The sequence below is a fragment of the Sarcophilus harrisii genome, chromosome 4 (assembly GCF_902635505.1).
Source record: "Sarcophilus harrisii chromosome 4, mSarHar1.11, whole genome shotgun sequence".
Classification (NCBI taxonomy): Eukaryota; Metazoa; Chordata; class Mammalia; order Dasyuromorphia; family Dasyuridae; genus Sarcophilus; species Sarcophilus harrisii.
Genome location: NC_045429.1, coordinates 56416625 through 56438419, shown reverse-complemented (window position 1 = coordinate 56438419; position 21795 = coordinate 56416625). Strand labels below are relative to the sequence as shown.

Genomic DNA, 21795 nt, shown 5'->3' with positions numbered 1-21795 from the left:
TTATCAGAACCTCTGACTGTAAAAATGTTTTCCCAGTTTATTGCTTCCCTTCTAATCTTGTCTGCATTAGTTTTGTTTGTACAAAAATTTTTCAATTTGATATAATCAAATTTTTCTATTTTGTGATCAATAATGATCTCTAGTTCTTTTTTGGTCATAAATTCCTTCCTCTTCCAGAGGTCTGAGAGGTAAACTGTCCTATGCTCTTCCAATTTATTTAAAATCTTATTCCTTATGCCTAGATCATGAACCCATTTTGATCTTATCTTGGTGTATGGTATTAAGTGTGGGTCAATGCCTAGTTTCTGCCATGCTAGTTTCCAATTTTCCCAGCATTTTTTGTCAAACAGTGAGTTCTTATCCCAAAAGCTGTTGTCTTTAGGTTTGTCAAACACTAGTTTATTAAAGTTATTGGATGTTTTGTCATTTGAACCTAACCTATTCCAACTAATGTATTTCTTAGCCAATACCAAATGGTTTTTGTAACCACAGCTTTATAATTTTAGATCTGGTACAGCTAGGCCACCTTCATTTGATTTTTTTTTCATTAATTCCCTTGAAATTCTTGACCTTTTGTTTTTCCATATGAATTTTGTTGTTATTTTTCTAGGTCCTTAAAATAGTTTTTTGGGAGTCTGATTGGTATAGTGCTAAATAAGTAGAGTAATTTAAGTAGTATTGTCATCTTTATTATATTTGCTCGCCCAATCCAAGAGCATTTAATATTTTTCCAACTGGTTAATTCTGATTTTATTTGTGTGGAAAGAGTTTTGTAATTTTGCTCATATAGTTTCTGATTTTCCCTTGGCAAATCAATTACTAAATATTTTATACTATTAATAGTTACTTTAAATGGAATTTCTCTTTGTACCTCTAACTGTTGGATTTTGTTAGTGATATATAAGAATGCTGATGACTTATGTGGGTTTATTTGTATGTATGTAGCAACTTTGCTAAAGTTGTGGATTATTTCTAATAGCTTTTTAGTAGAATCTCTGGGGTTCTCTAAGTATACCATATCATCAGCAAAGAGAGATAATTTGGTTTCCTCATTACCTACTCTAATTCCTTTAATTTCTTTCTCAGCTCTTATTGCCAAAGCTAGCATTTTTAATACAATATTGAATAGCAATGTGATAGAGGGCAACCTTGTTTCACTCCTGATCTTATTGGTAATGGTTCCAATTTATCCCCATTACATATTATGCTTACTGATGGTTTTAAATAGATGCTACTGATTATTTTAAGGAAAAGGCTATTTACTCCTATACGCTCAAGTGTTTTTAATAGGAATGGATGTTTGATTTTATCAAATGCTTTTTCTGCATCTATTGAGATGATCATATGTTTTTTTTATAATTTGGTTATTAATATGGTCAATTATACTAATAGTTTTTCTAATATTGAACCAGCCCTGCATTCCTAGTATAAATCCTACTTGATCATGGTGTATTATCCTGGGGATGATTTACTATAGTCTTTTTGCTAATATTTTGTTTAAGATTTTAGCATCAATTTTCATTAGGGAGATTGGTCTACAATTTTCTTTCTCTGTTTTCAACCTACCTGATTTAGGTATCAGTACCATGTCTGTATCATAAAAGGAATTTGGTAGGACTTCTTCATTCCCTATTTTTTCAAATAGTTTATATAGCATTGGAGTTAATTGTTCTTTAAATGTTTGATAGAATTCACATGTAAATCCATATGGTCCTGGGGATTTTTTCTTAGGGAGTTGATTAAAAGCTTGTTCTATTTCTTTTTCTGAGATGGGACTATTTAAGCAATTTACTTCCTCCTCTGTTAATCTGGGAAGCCTATATTTTTGGAGGTAGTCATCCATTTCACTTAGGTTATCAAATTTATTGGCATAAAGTTGGGCAAAATCACTCCTTATTATTGCTCTAATTTCCTCTTCATTAGTGGAAAGTTCCCCCTTTTCATTTTTAAGACTAACAATTTGATTTTCCTCTTTCCTTTTTCTAATCAGATTTACCAAAGGTTTATCTGTTTTATTGGTGTTTTCATAAAACCAATTCTTAGTTTTATTTATTAATTCAATAGTGTTTTTTTACTTTTGATATTATTAATTTCTTCTTTTAATTTTAGAATTTCAAGTTTAGTATTTGATTGGGGGTTTTTAATTTGGTCTTTTTTTTTAGCTTTTTAAGTTGCAAGCACAATTCATTAATCTTCTCTTTCTCTATTTTATTCAAGTAAGCCTCTAAAGATATAAAATTTCCCCTTATTACTGCTTTGGCTGCATCCCACAAATTTTGGTATGATGTTTCATCATTGTCATTATCTGGACTGAAATTATTCATTGTATCTATGATAATATCCCTGCATTGTGCTTTTCTTTTTCTTACCCCTCCTTACCCCCTTTCCTAGTATTAAACTTATGGGCCCCAGTTGTGTCATGCAGCTCTCCCTCTTTAGGATTCTTCCCTCCTCCCTTTGAATCCCTCATGTTGACAGGATATAAGATACATGAGAGCAGCAACCAAGCTCTATCTTTCTAGATACCTGACAGTTTTTAGAATTTTCCCCAGGAATCAAATTCATCAACTAATAAATAGATTCTACACTTTCTACAAATTGGTATAATTCAGGAACACAAATCTAGAGCAAAAAGGAACTTAAGAGGATATGTAGCTCACCTTCCCAGGTGAGGTCACCAGCCCACCAGGCACTGTGGTGCAGTAAAAGACACTTAACTTGGCTTTGGAAGATAAAAGTTCAAAATTCAGTTCAACATGGGGCAGAGCCAAGATGGCAGAGAAGGCACACGTGACTTTCTAAGTTCCTCTCATGCCCTCATGACCAACTATTAAATTCATCCCATTATACAGATAGGAAAACTAAGGTGCACAAATGAAGGTCACAGAAGTAGTTAATATGGAAAGTAGGATTTGAACCTAACTTCACTACATCCTATGAGGAAGAATATACTTTAGAGGATATAAAGCCAACTTGAATGCATACCCTGCTTATGACACATAGTGGTTACATGATTAGAAAAATCATTTAACCTTTCAATTCTCTAGGCAGCCCTCTAAGAGGGTCTTAGGAAATATATAGACCTGAATTGGGTAAGGGTTTTTCCTAATCTGGAATCCCACAGGCACAGACCCTACCCTAACTTACAGTGCCTTACCTATAACAAGTTCTCAACAAATATTTCTGGAATGAATGAATGTTAAATCAAGTGCCAGGTATCATGAACACGTCACTATATTGATTTAACATGTTATTTCATATCACATCTCAATGCCAAAGTTTCAATCTTTTAATCAAATTTGGTCAAGGGACCAACCTTCAACTAATTTTCTAGTGAATATATGTACTGTCAAATCTGATGGCTCTGAAGAAAATAATTTATTGATGATGGGGATATTACAAGTAATCTTAAGGTATATTTCCCCAAAAATAACTATGCCAGAAAATCCAAGCCATGATACATTTCCTTATTCCAAGAGTTCTCACTTAAACTGGACAATGTTTCTAAATCCTGATCAAGGTCTTGCATCCACGAGTCTGTTCTTGAGCATATAAATCACAGGATCACAGATTTTAAATAAGAAGGAAACTTAGAGATCAACTAATCTAACCCCCATCATTTTACATGTTAGGAAACTGAGTCCTAAATAGGGGAGGTGACTTACTCAAAGACATATAGTTGGCAAATCCCAGACCTAAGTAATCTTCCCCACCCTATGTTGGTGACATTATTAGATTTCTAGTTTACTTTTTTGATTGATCTCATTACAAATTCTGATACAACATTCTTTATTAAACAGTTAAAGTCTAAGAATCTTTTATAGCTTATATATGTTTTTTCAGGACTGATAGTGAAAACAGTTGATATGAATCAATGAGTCTATCTACCTAGAGAGAGATTGGCATAGTGGGGGAACATGTTCATCAAAGGGTTCATTCCTGAGGACCCATTTATCCTGAGGGGGGCAGCATTTCTTCATTTCACCAGAAGCATGTGGATTAATTCACATCACTGCCCTCACTGGATCCTCTTCAATGATGTACTTCTTAACTGGTTTGACTGCTAGCTTCTTAGGCTCACACAAAAACTCTTCATTATGTCTTTGCTTCCCAAACCTACTTTTAAAAAGAAGAAGAAAAGAAATTCTAAATCTCCTACAATTAACTCATTGAACTGGAAGGGATGACTATTACCTGAATTGATATCAATGGGATAGTCATTGTCTCCTGAATTGATGCCAATAAGATGGGCAAACAATTAATCAAAAATATTAAGTACTTCTTATATGCCAGTAAATGAGGTGGGAGCTGCAGTTATGAAAACAAAAATGAGATAAGTCCAGCTTTTAAGGAACTTGTATTCTATATAGCATGCAGGTTAATATAGAGATAAAAACATGTTTCATTTAAAGATTAAGCTTGCCCTGTAAAAGAAAAAGAGATTTGGGGACATAAATATAGGGTGATCTAAACCAAATCTATTCAATGTTAGTAGCTGTTTTGTTCCTATCTTGCCAAAGGCACCTACCTTTGGTCTCAAAGTGAAAAACACAACTAACTACAAAAGGATTTAGTTGTGACCATGCTAATGATGACATAATTGTTGTAAGCACCACTGATATAAGAAAAAATTTCATTTAGATCATGTGTTATTTATCTTTATGTTTCTGTATATACATATGTGTGTTTGTATATGTTATGTACCCCTTTAGCAATTTGTGAAGGCAAGAGATCTCTTCTCAGAATGTTTTTAAACACAATATAAAAATTGGTCTTCAATATAATAAACAGTTAATAAATGTATAGGACTAATAGCAATTCCACAATAAGTAAATGGTTAAGGGATATTTTTTAAAGTTCTCAAAAGAATTGTGAAATATTCACAACCTTCTGAAAATCTGCTCCAAATCACTAATATAGAAAATACAAATTAAAGCAACCCTAAAGTTTCATCTCACACCCAACAAATTGGCAAAAATGACCCAAAAAGCCCACAGCTCATGTTGGAGGGAAGTAGAAGGCTAGGTACACTGATACATTCTTGGTATAACTGTGAAATGATATAAATATTTTGGAAAACAATTTATAATTATGCAAATAAAATGGCTAAAATAGCCATACCCAGTAGACTCAATTATTGAGCTCATACCCCAAGGAAGCCATCAATAAAATGAAAATCATTGCCTCCCCCCAACTCCACCCCACCCCACCATATTCCAAGATTGTAGCAGCATTTAAATTCTTAAAAGAGAAATTAAGAAAGCTGCAAGAATAAATAGAGAGCAAAACTATAATAGTGGGAGATCTGAACCTTGCACTCTCAGAATTAGATAAATCAAACTACAAAATAAATAAGAAAGAAGTCAAAGAGGTAAACAGAATACTAGAAAAGTTAGATATGACAGATCTTTGGAGAAAACTAAATGGAGCCAGAAAGGAGTTCATGGAATCTATACAAAAATTGACCATATATTAGGATATAAAAAACTCAAACTCAAATGCAGTAAAGCAGAAATAGTAAATGCATCCTTTTCAGACTATGATGCAATAAAAATTACATTCACTAAAAAGCCAGGGGAAAATAGATCAAAAAATAATTGGAAACTAAATAATCTCATACTAAAAAATGATTGGGTGAAACAGCAAAACATAGACATAATTAATAACTTCACCCAAGAAAATGATAATAATGAGATGTCATACCAAAATGTGTAGGATACAGCCAAAGTGGTAATAAGGGGAAAATTTTATATCTCTACAGGCTTACTTGTATAAAATAGAGAAAGAGAAGGTCAATGAATTGGGCTTGCAACTAAAAATGCTAGAAAAGGAACAAATTAAAAAACCCCAGTCAAACACTAAACTTGAAAGTCTAAAAATAAAAGGAGAGATTAATAAAACTGAAAGTAAAAAAAAACTATTTAATTAATAAAACTAAGAGTTGGTTCTATGAAAAAACCAACAAAATAGATAAAGCTTTAGTAAATCTGATTTAAAAAAGGAAAGAGGAAAATCAAATTGTTAGTCTTAAAAGTGAAAAGGGAGAACTCGCCACTAATGAAGAGGAAATTAGACCAATAATTTGGAACTACTTTGCCCAGCTTTATGCCAATAAATTTGATAACTTAAATGAAATGGAAGAATACCTTCAAAAATATAGCTTGCCCAGATTAATAGAGGAAGAAGTAAATTTGTTAAACACTCCCATCTTAGAAAAAGAAATAGAACAAGCTATTCAACTCTCTAAGAAAAAAATCCCCAGGACCAGATGGATTTACATGTGAATTCTACCAAACATTTAAAGAACAATTAACTCCAATGCTATATAAACTATTTGAAAAAAAAATAGGGATTGAAGGAGTCCTACCAAATTCCTTTTATGACACAGACATGGTACTGATACCTAAACCAGGTAGGTTGAAAACAGAGAAAGAAAATTATAGACCAATCTCCTTAATGAATATTGATGCTAAAATCTTAAACAAGATATTAGCAAAAAGATTACAGAAAATCATTCCCAGGATAATACACTATGACTAAGTAGGATTTATACCAGGAATGCAGGACTGGTTCAGCATTAGGAAAACTATTAGCATAATTGACTATCAACAACAAAATTAGCAAAAAACATATGATCATCTCAATAAATGCAGAAAAAGCATTTGATAAAATCCAACATCCATTCCTAATAAAAACACTTGAGAGTATAGGAATAAATGTATGTTTCCTTAAAATACTCAAGAGCATATATTTCAAACTGTCAGTAAGCATCATATTTAACAAGGATAAACTGGAACCATTCCTAATAAGATCAGGAGTGAAACAAAGTTGCCCACTATCACCATTATCATTCAACATTGAATTAGAAACACTAGCCTCAGCAATAAGAATTGAGAAAAAGATTAAAGGAATTAGAGTAGGTAATGAGGAAACCAAATTATCACTCTTTGCAGATGATATGATGGTATACTTAGAGAACCCCAAAGATTCTACTAAATAGCTATTAGAAATAATTCACAACTTTAGCAAAGTTGTAGGATACAAAATAAATCCACATAAATCCTCAGCATTTTTGTATATCACCAACAAAATCCAACAGCCAGAGAAATTCCATTCAAAATAACTGTCGATAGCATAAAATATTTGGGAATCCATCTACCAAAGGAAAGTCAGGAATTATATGAGCAAAATTACAAAACACTTTCCACACAAAGTCATATTTAAATAATTGGAAAAATATTAAGTGCTCTTGGATAGGCCAAGCGAATATAATAAAGATGACAATACTCCCTAAACTAATCTATTTGTTTAGTGCTATACCAATCAGACTCCCAAGAAACTATTTTAATGACCTAGAAAAAATAACAACAAAATTCATATGGAAGAACAAAAGGTCGAGAATTTCAAGGGAATTAATGAAAAAATAATCAAATGAAGGTGCCTAGCTGTACCTGATCTAAAACTATATTATAAAGCAGCAGTCACCAAAATCATTTGATATTGGCTAAGAAATAGATTAGTTGATCAGTGGAATATGTTAGGTTCACAGGAAAAAAATAGTGAATAACTATAGCAATCTAGTGTTTGACAAACCCAAAGATCCCAACTTTTGGGATAATAATTCATTATTTGACAAAAACTGCTGGGAAAACTGGAAATTAGTATGGCAGAAATTAGGCATGGACCCACACTTGACACTGTACACCACGATAAGATCAAAATGGGTCCATAATTTAGGCATCAAGAACAAGATTATAAATAAATTAGAGGAACATAGGATAATTTACCTCTTAGACTTGTGAAGGAGGAAGGAATTTGTGATCAAAGATGAACTAGAGATCATTATCGATCACAAAATAGAAAATTTTGATTATATCAAATTAAAAGGCCTCTGTACAAACAAAACAAATGCAAACAAGATTAGAAGGGAAACAGCAAACTGGGAAAACATTTTTACAGTCAAAGGTTCTGATAAAGGCCTCATTTCCAAAATATATAGAGAATTGACTCTAATTTATAAGAAACCAAGCCATTCTCCAGTTGATAAATGGTCAAAGGATATGAACACACAATTTTCAGATGATGAAATTGAAACTAATTCCACTCATATGAAAGTGTTCCAGATCACTATTGATCAGAGAAATACAAATTAAGACAACTCTGAGATAGCACTACACACCTGTCAGATTGGCTAAGATGACAAGAAAAAAATAATAATGAATGTTGGAGGGGATGTGGGAAACCTGGGACACTGATGCATTGTTGGTGGAGCTGTGAACAAATCCAACAATTCTGGAGAGCAATCTGGAATTATGCCCAAAAAGTTATCAATCTGTGCATAGCCTTTGATCCAGCAGTGTTACTACTGGGCTTGTATCCCAAAGAGATACTAAAGAAGGAAAATGGACCTGTAGGTGCCAAAATGTTTGTGGCAGCCTTTTTTGTAGTGTCTAGAAACTGGAAAATGAATGGATGCCTATCAGTTGGAGAATGGTTGGGTAAATTATGGTATATGAATGTTATGGAATATTATTGTTCTGTAAGAAATGACCAGCAGAATGGATACAAAGAGATTTGGGAAGACTTACATGAACTGATCGTTCATGAGTGAAATGAGCAGAACCAGTAGATCATTATACACTTCAGCAACAATATATGAGAATGTATTCTGATGGAAGTGGATATCTTCAACAAAGAGAAGATCTAATTCAGTTCTAATTGATCAATGATGGACAGAATCAGCTACACCCAGAGAAGGAACACTGGGAAATGAGTGTGAACTGTTTGCATTTTTTGTTTTTCTTCTCAGGTTATTTTTACCTTCTGAATCCAATTCTTCCTGTGCAATAAGAAAACTGTTCAGTTCTGTGCACATATATTGTATTTAGGATATACTACAACATATTTAACATGTATAAGACTGCCTGCCATCTAGGGGAGGGAGTGGAGAGAGGGAAGGAAAAAGTTGGAACAGAAGTGAGTGCAAAGGATAATGTTATAAAATATTACCCATGCATATGTACTGTCAATAAAAAGTAATTTAAAAAAATAAAAAAGAGATTGATAGGAACTCAGGAATCATAAACTACAAGGTCTCATTTACATCTAAGGAAATTAGTCACAAGAGATTTCTTAAGATCACCCAAGAAATAGAGGAGCTAGAATTTAAATAAGTATCGTCTTATGTCATTTCTGATATATTTCTGTCACATTGTTTCTCACTGTCTTTTTATAAATTAACAAGATTTTAGGTTAGAGCTAGGGACCATAAAGAGAAAGAGACACCCACAGGGACAGCCAGAGCCAGAGCCAGCCAGAGCCAGAGCGAGAGCCAGAGTCAGAGAAAAAAGAGAGAGATACAGAAAGAGAGAGAGAGAGAGAGAGAGAGAGAGAGAGAGAGAGAGAGAGAGAGAGATGTGTTCCATTTAATAAACATTTATTAAGTTCCTACTTTGTATCAGGTACTGTGCTGTGCACTAGAAATACTTTGAAATAATGACAGAATAAGAGGAAAGGGATTTATCTAAGAGATATTGAAAAGGGATATATAAAGTTATATATATACATATATTACATATATTAAATTTATATTTTATATGTATACAAATATATATAATATAAAATCATCCTTTTCTTTAGTTTGCAATCTACAAAAGAGCATGAATGGTATCCTGTTTTCTCTTTGCAGCTCTAGCATCTTACATTGGGATATGGATAAGTTGAAGTGAAGAAAACTTGGGTTTGAATGACACCTCTGACACTTTGTAGCTTTTTAATCTTGGTCAAGTCATTTTACCTACTAAACCTCAGGTTCCTCATCTGAAAATGGAGGAGGTTTTTTTTTCTGTTTCCTGGACCCATTTGGTAGTCTAGAGAAGTCTGTATAAACTATATACAAAGGCATTGTATGCAGTAACTTTGGTTGCTATATGATTTCAAGAGGTAATTTTACATAAAAACTATAATTTACATTAAAGAACAATCTAAAATAGATTACTATCAAATAAAAGACTCTTAATAAAGTATTACATTGAATTGTCCAATGACTAACATCCAATTACTTTGAACATTTTATTGCTGTGTCAAGAGTTATTCCCAAGAACAAGAAAATAAACCTTCAGCTTCAAAATATCCTTACATAGATGTATACACTAATCAGTTCACTTTAATGACCATTGCCCAGGTATGTGTCCACAGCATTTGATTCTCTTTGAAAGTGAATGTTGTAGCACCAGTAAGACAGGAAGTCCTGAGTTCATATCTGGTCTCAGACTCTTAATGCTTCCTAGCTGTGTGACCCTGGGCAAGTAACTGAACCCCAATTTCCTCAGCAAAAGAAAAAAAAAAAGAAAGTGAATGTTGCTCATGTTACCTTACTCATGGGATGGAAAAGTAGAATCTTTTCTTAAGAGGGGACCATTTATCCTTGTGCTAAGGGAAGGAAATAAAGCAAGAAGGCTAAAAAACAAAGACACCTCTTTCCTCTTTCCTTCTACAGATAGTTATGAGCAATGTGATTCACTTGAAAATCATTCCATTACTCCCTCTTCAAAATACCACCAATGCTATAGCCCGTGGTTTCTTTTTTTCCTCTACCCACTTATTATAGTATTAATGCTAATATATGCAAGGCAGGGTGTGTTAGTGAAGAGAAGACAAGTATTGAACTTAAGAAGTCCTGGGTTCAAGCCCCATCAATGGCAAATGCTACTAGTTCATATCAATTTATATTCCATTTTAATGAGGGGATCATGATCTCAAAAGATCTTTTAAATTATTTCCAAATAAGAAACCCATAATCACAAACTGAGGGATTAAAAAGAAGAAAATATCTTTCCCCCAACCCTCAAGAATATGTATTCTTATCTAAGACCACCTGTACCTCAGGTATCAAATAGCCTGGTATCAGATAATTAAAAACTAGAAACAAAATGGAAAGCCATTGATTAACGACTTATTGGGAAAATCACTGTGATATATTAAGATGCTAGAAAATTTGTGTTCCATGTGAAGTGAACATGAAAAATTCAGAAAATCACAGAAAAGTGTTTACAAATTGCTATAAGCTGAAGTAAGCAGAACCAGAGCAACAATAAACACAATGATTGCAATAAAAAATAACCAACCCTGATCACCAAAGAACAGAAAATGAAGTATTCCTTCCCTTTTTTGGAATAGAAGGAAAGATCCATGGGTGCAGACTGCTATATACATTGGCAGAAGTAGTCACTGTGACTACTGTTTTTGTTTAAATTTATTTTTATTGAAATGAACAACTCAGAGGATGAGCAATAAGGAGTGGATAGGAATGAGCTATGCCTAGTATAAATTATAAGCCTAGAAAATTATATAAATAAAATCTAATCTTTAAAACAAATCACCTGCCTATTATTACTCAAAAAAAAAAAACCCAGCAAATAACTATATCAAAGTAATGACATGACTTTTAATACTTATGAAAACTCTTCATCAAAAGATCATATCTAATAAATATCTTAAAAATCATATCTGATTTTTATGATTTTGTTATTAATATATTCTAATAAATTATATTATGCTCATAGGTTTTTTTAATATTGAACCAACATTACATTCCTGGTATATATTCTACCAAGTAATAGAGTATATAGTCTTTATTATGTGTTGCTGTACTTTTTGCTAATATTGTATTTTAAATGTTTATATCTATATTTATTAGAGATATTAAGCTATAGTGTTCTTTCTATGATATAGCTCTCCTTAGTTTAGGTCTCAAGATCATATTTAAATAGTAAAAAGAATTTGACAGAAAGTTTTCTTTACTTATGTTTATAAACAGTTTACATAATATTGGAATTATTAGTTTTCAAATAATAGAACTCATTTGTAAATCTTGTTAGGTCCTGTAAATTAAAGGTCGGTTCAACTATTTTAACAGTAAACAGGCAATATATTTTGGTAATAGTTAATTACATTGCACAAACTAGATTCCTATATTTAAAAAAAATCTAGAATGACACCAATCATAAATTTATGGAACTGTAGAACTGAAGGAGACCTTAAAATTAATCTGATCTAACCCTCATTATAGAGGTGAGAAAATTGAAATCTTGAGCCTCATTTTCTCCTCTATGAAATGAGAGATTCGACGTTAACATTTAACATTCTTCTGTTACAAGTTTACGATTCTATGTGGAATAGATAAATTTGTTAGAGGTTATACACCAAGGAGTGATTCATTTTGCATTTCTTTGCCCCTTCTTGCTGGAAACTTGGACTTTCTCTGTGAGATGCTCTGATCTCATAGATGAGTTTTACCTTTTCTTGCTCCAAACCAGCCATCCAGATCTCTTTTAGTACACCTTCACAAAATGAACCACCCTGTGACCATCCCCTTCTTTATCTCCCTTTTGTGTCATTTTGTCTCTTCAAAATATAAATCCCTTGGTTGCAAAGATTTTCTTGCAATTATCAATGTATCTTCAGTGTTTAGCACAGACTTTTGCAGCTATCTTGTTATATAGTAACCTTGGACTAGAACCAGATCTCCTGATTTTTAGTTCAATGTTCTTTGACCCCTTACTCTTTCACTGCTAATGTATAGAAATAGATATTAACAGGAATTTGTTCATGACATATGGACCAGATCTATAGATAATGCAGAAGAGGTCTGAGCAATCTGATAAAATTCACTTATTCTACTTCCTCATCTAAGAAATGTCTAATATTTGCATAGCCTACCTCATAAAAGAGAAATAAAGAAAATTCATTGTAAACCATAAAGTATGTGAATTTATAGCATCACTTCTCATTTATCATTTTAAGAAATTGATTTGTGATATGATAAATATTATCATTTTCCCTGCCAACCTATTCCTTGATTTGTCTTAAAGATAACCTCTTTTTTCTGACTTCATAAATTTCTCCAGGTTGTTCTGAATAAACAAAAACATTGTTCTGAATAATAAATATTTTCCAAACACAATTCTAAGATGAACATCAATAACTCGAAAAATCAAAGTAGAGAATCTTCAGGATCATAGAAAAGTAAATACAATCCGAACAGTTTGTGTGAATGCAGACACTTTATTTCTTTTGAAAGCCGACAATAGACAATGTGTTAGTAAGAATCACTGATTTTTATGTGGTATTTTTAGGTTTGCAGAGTACTTAACATACATTCTCTCTTTTGGTTTTCATAAGTAATCCTGTAAGGCAAATTCTACAAATATTGTCCCCATTTGAAGGATGAAAAAAACAGAAGCTTGGCAAAGTTAAATGATTTGACTAAAATAGCAAAGCTATAAGAATTCTAAGGAAAGATTTGAACCCAAGTTATTCCTCATCACAAGTCAATCCTATCCAATCCAACACACAACCTAGAAAAATGGCGTCAGCCCAGACTTGATAGTGGCCTAGTTATTAATTGGCTATGAAGCTGTTGTCCTTCTAGTTTTCCTTCTGCTATCCACAGAATTGATGACATTTTTTACCCAGTTGGCCTCTGGATTAGCACAGATTTTAAATCCTTTGCGGGTGATAAAACTGAAAGGGAAGGAAAAGAAATTGTTAATTTCCTTGTCATTCTATCAGGCCAAGGACTCACTTCAGAATGAACATAAGAAGTTTCTTATGGACTACTTTTTGGGGAAAATGGAGCAATCATCCCTGGAAGGTGGAGCATTTGAAGTTTGGAGAGATGAAAAGATTTGGTCACCTTGTTGAGTTTAATGGGGTTAGAATTGGACATTGAACTCAAATCTCCTAAGTCCAAAATCAATATGCCATCCATTATAATACATTGCTCCTCATGAAGTGAGTCATAATAACCCTAAATGCAGTTGTTATGTAAATATATATATATTCAATATTGTATTAGAAATGCTAGCTTTAGCAATAAAAGAAGAAAAAGAGATTGAAGAAATTAGAGTAGGTAATAAGGAAACCAAATTATCACTCTTTGCAGATGATATGATGGTATACTTAGAGAATTCTAAGGAACCAACTAAAAAATTTAATAGAAATAATACACAATTTTAGCAAAGTTGCAGGATACAAAATAAATCCACGTAAATCATCAGCATTTTTATGTATCACTAACAAAACCCAACAGCAAGAGATACAAAGAGAAATTCCATTTAAAATAACTGTTGATAGTATAAAATATTTTGAAATCTATCTGCCAAGGGAAAGTCAGGAACTATATAAGCAAAACTACAAAACATTTTCCACACAAACAAAGTCAGAACTAAACAGTGGAAAAACATCAACTGCTCTTGGCTAGGCCAAGTGAATATAATAAAGATGACAATACTCACTAAACTAATCTATTTATTTAGTGCTATGCCAATCAAACTCCCAAGAAACTATTTTACTGACCTAGAAAAAATAACAACAACATTCATCTGAAAGAACAAAAGGTCAAAAAATTCAAGGGAATTTAATGGGGGAAAAAGCAAATGAAGATGGCCCTGCTGTACCGGATCTAAAATTATATTATAAAGCAGCAGTTATCAAAACCATTTGGTACTGGCTAAGAAACAGGATAGTTGATAAGTGGAATACATTAGGTTCACAGGACAAAATAGTCAATGACTATAGTAATCTAGTGCTTGACAAACCCAAAGACCCCAGCTTTTGGGATAAAAACTCACTATTTGACAAAAACTGCTGGGAAAATTGGAGAGTAGTATGGCAGAAACTAGGCATTGATCCACATCTAACACTATATACCAATATCAGGTTGAAATGGGTTCATGATCTAGACATAAAGAATGATATTATAAACAAATTAGAAGAACATAGGATAGGTTACCTCTCAGATCTGTGGAGGAGGAAGGAATTTATGACCAATGAAAAATTAGAGATAATTATTGAACACAAAATAGAAAATTTTGATTATATTAAGTTAAAAAGTTTTTATACAAAAACTACTGCAGACAAGATTAGAAGGGAAGCAATAAACTGGGACATTTTTACATTCAAAGGTTCTGATAAAGGCCTCATTTCTAAAATATATAGAGAATTAACTCAGATCTATAAGAATTCAAGCCATTCTCCAATTGATAAATGATCAAAGGATATGAACAGACAATTTTCAGAAGAAATTGAAATTATTTCTAGTCAAATGAAAAGGTGCTTTAAATCACTATTGATCAGAGAAATGCAAATTAAGACAACTCTGAGATGTCACTACACACTTGTCAGATTGGCTAAAATGACAGGAAAAGATAATGATGAATATTGGAGGGAATGTGAAAAAACTGAGATACTGATACATTGTTGGTGGACCTGTGAATGGATCCGACCATTTTGGAGAGCAATTTGGAACTATGCTCAAAAAGTTATCAAACTGTGCATACCCTTTAATCCAGCAATGTTTCTACTGGATTTATATACCAAAGTGATACTAAAGGAAGGAGAGGGATCCACACGTGCAAAAATGTTTGTGGCAGTCCTTTTTGTAGTGGCAACAAACTGGAAACTGAGTAGATGCCCATCAGTGGTGGTTGAATAAATTGTGATATATGAATGTTATGGAATATTATTGTTCTGTAAGAAACAACCAACAGGATGCTTTCAGAGAGACCTGGAGAGATTTACATGAACTGATGCTAAGTGAAATGAGAAGAACCAGGAGATCATTGTATACAGCAACAACAAGACTATACAATAATCAGTTCTGATGGTTCAAATCAGTTCCAATTGTTTAGTGATGAAGAAAGCCAAAGGGAGGTCTGTGGGAACTGAGTATAGACCAGAACATAGCATTTTCACACTTTCTGTTGATGTTTGCTTGCATTTTGTTTTCGTTCTCAGGTTTTATTTTTTCTGATCCAATTTTTCTTGTGCAGTAAGATAACTATACAAATATGTATACATATATTGCATTTAACATATATTCTAGCATTTAACATGTACTGGACTACCTGCTATCTAAGGGAGGGTGTGGAGAGGAGGGAAAAATTTGAAAAAGAAAGTTTTGTAAGGGTCAGTGTTGAAAAACTATCCATACATATGGTTTGTAAATAAAAAGCTTTAATAAAAAAAAGAAAAAAGAAGAAATATATATATATTATATATGTGATATATTACATATATAATATATTTGTATATTATCCTTAAGTGTTTTGCTCATAGTAGGTTTTTAATAAATATTTGTAGAATGAATTAATAATAAAAAGTTAAGAACAACGAATGAGTGGTGTATGTCTACCCAACAATTTTTGCTTTAATTCTCATTATCTATAAGTATTTTTACCTCATTCTTTGGTGAAGGTGGAGTTCTTTCATCTCATTCTCAATCCAAATTAAAATAAATATTAGCAATGCTTAATGACCAATATGATGCCATTGAACATGAGAAGAGGATTAAATGGCAATAAATATATTAAAAATTATATTGAGGTCCATTTCCTCACTGTATCTCTACCAACATCCAAAGACCTCACAGAAAAAGGGCTAGTACTGAATGATGGTCTGGAACCCCCACCATGAGACCCCCATTCCTGATTTCTAAGGCTCACTTGGTCACTGTTTGAAATCTGGAGGTAACTTAGGTCTCAGCTAATCAGCTTTACAAATCACTTTATATCATTCTACTAATCAGAAAATTAAGAACCAAAAATGGAGGAAAGATTTGTTAAGGTCTTACAGTAGAGTTCAGATTTGAACTCAGATGTTAAAGCTAGAAGTGCAACAAGCATTTCTTCTCGCCATGTTACTAATTTTATAAGTTATAAAGGGTACTTTCCTGGCTAAGCTTATTATAGAAGTTATTATAATATTCCTATTAGGCAACAAACTCACAATCTCTTAAAGCTTTCTTAGGGACCCAGTTAGTTGATATGAATCAATGAAGACAGTTTGGAGAGGAAATTATTTAAGAAATGGAAAAGAGGGACTATTCAAAATAAGGCATTTGGTCTTGTAAAAAAAAAAAAAGGGGGGGGCGCATTTTATGGACTCCCTGGAAGCTGAAACTCACATCACTGCTTTCATGGAGCCTTCATCAATAGTATAACTCTTCACCCTCTTGCTTTGAAGGGGCTGGCTCCAGCTCACACAAAAACTTTTTTTTATGACTTCACTTCCTACACCTAGGGAAAAAAAAGAATTTTTAAAGGGAAAAAATCAAACCTCCTATAATCACTTCATTAAAAGAAAAGAAAATTTTATGTGTTGAATTGATATTATTGGTATTGGTATTATTGACATTGGTATTGATATCATTCAGACCATCCGCAAGATTTACTAAGCAACTCTTATATGCTAGCCAATGTGGTATACACTAGAAATACAAAGACAAAATGAAACAGGAGTTAATTTTTCACAATGTAGGAAAATTGATGGTGAATAATAATAAACTCATTTCCATCTTTATAACTATTAAGGACAAAATATTAGCTTCTGAAATATTTTCAAGCAAAGTGCAAGAATGCCCCAATCCATTTTTTTTTGTGTAACCTCAATGACTACTACATTGCCTGGCATAAAATAGTTGCTTAATAAATGCTTACTGATGGTCTGATGACATTAGTTCAACAGGCAAAGTTTCCTTTTAAATTAATTTAATACTTATACCTGTGGCACTTGTAGCAAAGTTGGGATTTGAACTCAGTGACTATAATTGCAGATCTAGCATTTTGTTCACAAGGGAGACTCATTTTTAATGATTAATATAAGATTATGATCTGGCCTAAAGAGGTGACTATACTTAGAAACCCTTTTTGTTGTTGTTGTCATTTCAGTCATGTCCCAGTCTTCGTGACCCTTTTGGGGGTGTTCTTGGCAAAGCTATTATTGTGACTTGTTATTTATTTCTCTTGCTCATTTTACAAGTAAGGAAACTGAGGAAACAGAAGGTTCTTAACTTGCCCGGGTTCACACAGCTAGTAAGTATCTGAGAGCAGTTTTGAAATCCCAAAGATTAGTCTTTCTAACTGTGGGCTTGACACTCTAACCCCTGAATCACCTGGCTTCCCCCTGGAAATCCTTAAAAAGAATTTAGAATGAAGATCAACATGTTTCCCTTATTGATCAAGATTAACAGAAATCAAAAGAAATTTAAGAATAGTGAATAGTAAATGAAATTATTCAATGTTAGTAGTTTTTTATATATTTTTCCATAGGTGCCTGCCCTGATTTCAAAGTGGCAGAAATATTTGATTTATAAGAGCGGTTAATGATGATGCAGCACTTGGTGGAAAGTGTTGCTGATTGTAGAAGGCTGTTATCTAAGATAGAACTAAATAAAATACATTCTTATCTTATCTCCCCATCTCTTTTTACCCTCTCCTTTCAACAGTCACCATATCCCTCCTGAACTCTCTCTTTTTTCATTTCTGCTTATTTGTTTTGAATCTGAACTCTTTCTGAACCCAATGAAAGAAAAATCTAATCTTTCCTCTCTCTATTACTTTAGAAGAATCCTCTTTTCTTTCTCTCCCCAGTGAAGTCACCTATTGCTCCTCCTAAGACCCTCAGAATTGAACAGAGGTACATCACCATACTGCCTTTTCCCCTGAAGTCTTTCTGGCTTTTCTGCTCTTTCAGCCTACTTAAATATCAGAAGTTCCCCAAGAGTTCAATCACAGCAGGAATTGGCTTTCCCATTTGGGATACTGAAACCAGTGAGGAGAAGAAACATATTGCTAGTCATTCAGAAAGTGAGTAGCAGAAATAGATGGTCCCAACTAGGTATAATAAAAAAACAAACATGAGCTCTGTTTTCTTTCTCCATGGAGACTCATAGACCAATCCAGATGTGGACATCAATCAGATAACAGTCATCTTTGTGCAAAATTTCTTCCCAGAACAACTACTGGTTGTTGTTGGATATAAGATATTGGCTCAGATTCTTCTAAGCACATCATCACTGAAAGCAAAAATGTACTTCCATCCCAGGATCAGTGAGATCAAATGGATTATATATTCACTACCCTGAAGCAAGAAATCTTGAAGTGTGTCTATGTGTGTGTGCTTTACATACATACATATATGTATATATGTACAATTATAGTTTTAGAAAGTAAAAACAATATTGTGCAATGATCAATTTTGACATACTTAGTTCTTCTCGGAAATACAATATTCTAAGACAATACCAAAAGATTCATGATGGAAAATTCTATCCACATCCAGAAAAAGAACAAGAGAGCTTGAATCAGGTCAAAGCAAACTATTTTCACTTTTTTGTTTGTTTATTCTTTTCCACAGTGTTTTCTTTTTATTCTGATTCTTCTTTCACAAAATGACTAATGGCAGGAATGGGAAAGGAATTCATTATAAGTATAATCTTTTGAAAAAAATCCCAGTGTATCTCTAATAATAATATTTTCCATTACTTCCAAAAATCCATGTTTCCATTTATATGTGTTCTCTTTTCTCTAATCAGATAGAATCATTAGTTGGTGTGGCCAAAAAAAATTTTTTTTGTGATCTAGTGGTCAATCTTGATTATGGTATAGTGATGGCCTGGGAAAGATATAAAGACTTAGATTCAGGAGAGAGTAAAGGTCGTTGAGCATGATGGTCATATCTTATATTCCTAGAACCTACCATAAAACTGTACATATGATAATTATGCAATAGATGTTGAAGTGAATTTAATTCAAACTCTGCCTCTGATAGATATTAGTTGTGTGACTATAGGAAAATCATGTGACAATCTCATAGCTTGACTTCTAAAGATGTACATATTAAAGCTTACATATTGCACCAACCTCAAAGGGTTAATATGAGGATTATTTGTGATGGCATTTGTGAAGAAATTTGTAAGCCTCAAAGCACTATGTCAGTATTAGTCATTATTACCATTGATCCATCTTTCCCAGCAGGCCCTTACATAATGAATACATTCGCCCATAGTTGAAGTCTCTTCAGTTCAGTAAGACTTGACAAGATTTCAGCACCATTAGTATAGCCTTCAGATTCTGAGGATCATAAGCATCAGATCTTATTTGCAGATTCATCAACAATACCAAGATAAAAGAGGAGAAAGAGAAAAGAAAAAGGAAAAATAATCTCCCATTGGAAAAATTAGTTCCGTTCATTTGACTGCAAGATAGCTAAGATAAGAACATAATAATAATTACAGTAATAATAGTTAAGATGACATTTACATATATATATATATATATATATATATATATATATATATAGGGAAGTTATATGTATATAGATATATATATAAACATCATATATGAATATATGTATATATATATATGCATGCACACCTATAAATAAATAAAATCTTGTTTTATCCTTACACCTATCTTGGAGGAAGGAGCTATTATTTTACTCATTTTACAGATGGGGAAATTGAGACATATTGAAGCCTAAGTGACTTACTCAGGCTCACAATTAGTAAGTTAGGAAAGATTGAACTTGAGTCTTCATGATTTCAATTGTCAATCATACTATTCCCAAAATCACCTAATATCTAGAACATTAATTTGAAATTATTTTTCCAGAAGTGAAACTAGACTGGCAGTAATTCATCTATGTTCTCTGTAATGTTCTCTTGTTTCAGTTTCAGCTTTCTGGGAGCAGCCTTCCTTTCAGTTCAGTAATCACCACAGGTACAATCAGGTGTTAAAGTCCAAATCTTTTATTATCTCTTTCAAAGTCCTATCTCCTTCACTTGGGGCTCACTTGAATGAATATTGGCTAAGGCTTCTAGCTTTTATACTCTACACTGAGTATAAACCAATCATTATAAAACACTAGGAAATCATTATTTGTTGTAGGATTAAATCAATCATACTGAACCATGCTAAATTAGATAACCATTGTCTCCTCAATTCCACTTATTACCTTGTTTCAAGTTCTGGCCCATAACAGTTCTCTAGTACAGCTTCCTCCTTTATAACCAGGACAGACATCTACAAGAAGTGATCTATGTTACTAATTTTTAAATGATTTTTTTCCATTTAGTCTATCATCTTATGAATTATTGCCAAAGTTCCCTGCAGGTAAGAATCATCATGTCCATTTCATGGGTTAGGGAACCTGAAATGCCTTAAAATGTATTTTATTCATAGCTAATGTGGTCAGGGATAGATGAGAGTTCTGTTTCCTGCCTCCCACCTCCATGCTTCCTATTATCCCATCTTTATCCCACCCTAAAAATTAATTTATTAGCCTACCTTCCACCATGCATCCTGTGAGTCCACAAAAACAGATAAGAATCAGCAGAAAGAGCCTCATGGTTGCTGTTGGATTGAAAGTATTTGGGGAAAAGAACAAAGTGTAAAAACCCATTTAAGTCTTTGTGCCCTGTGATGGTCAGTGGATTTCCTGTCATGAGACCAAGAGTATTGAGGTAGAAGAGAGCTTACAGGAAAGTCTTGATAAAGCTACTAACTTTAAAAAAAAGTTTCCTTTGCCCATTTCTTCATGACCACATACTATGTGGCTTTTGTCCCATTTTGCCAGTGGTTATTGTATCTATGAAACAAAATGGGTGCTTTTAAAAAGTTTATACTTTTTCATCTCCAGCCTCTTGTGTCTATTAAAGTTTATGCCCCAACCACAGACACCAACATCACTAATGAGAGAAGAGCTGCCCAGCACCTAGTTGGTAACAATGGAACAAAAATAGGTATAGGGAGTAGACAGTGGAAATAGAATGATTGGTAATGCTACTTCATAAGGAATCCTTCTTAAATAGGACTAGAAAAGCAGACTACATGTGATTAAGGTTTCCCATTCATTTCACAAAGCATTACCATGTTGAAGAAAATAAAATGGGAATGGTAAAGATACAATCAAAGAAGGAGAGAATGAATGTAAATATCTACCAAAAAAGCCTTA

General features: G+C 32.9%; 1 pseudogene; it reads right to left on the bottom strand.

The window, feature by feature from the left end:
- Window positions 1-13394: 13394 nt before the first annotated feature.
- On the bottom strand, window positions 13395-21248 carry LOC100933072 (annotated as a pseudogene).
- Window positions 21249-21795: the final 547 nt, after the last annotated feature.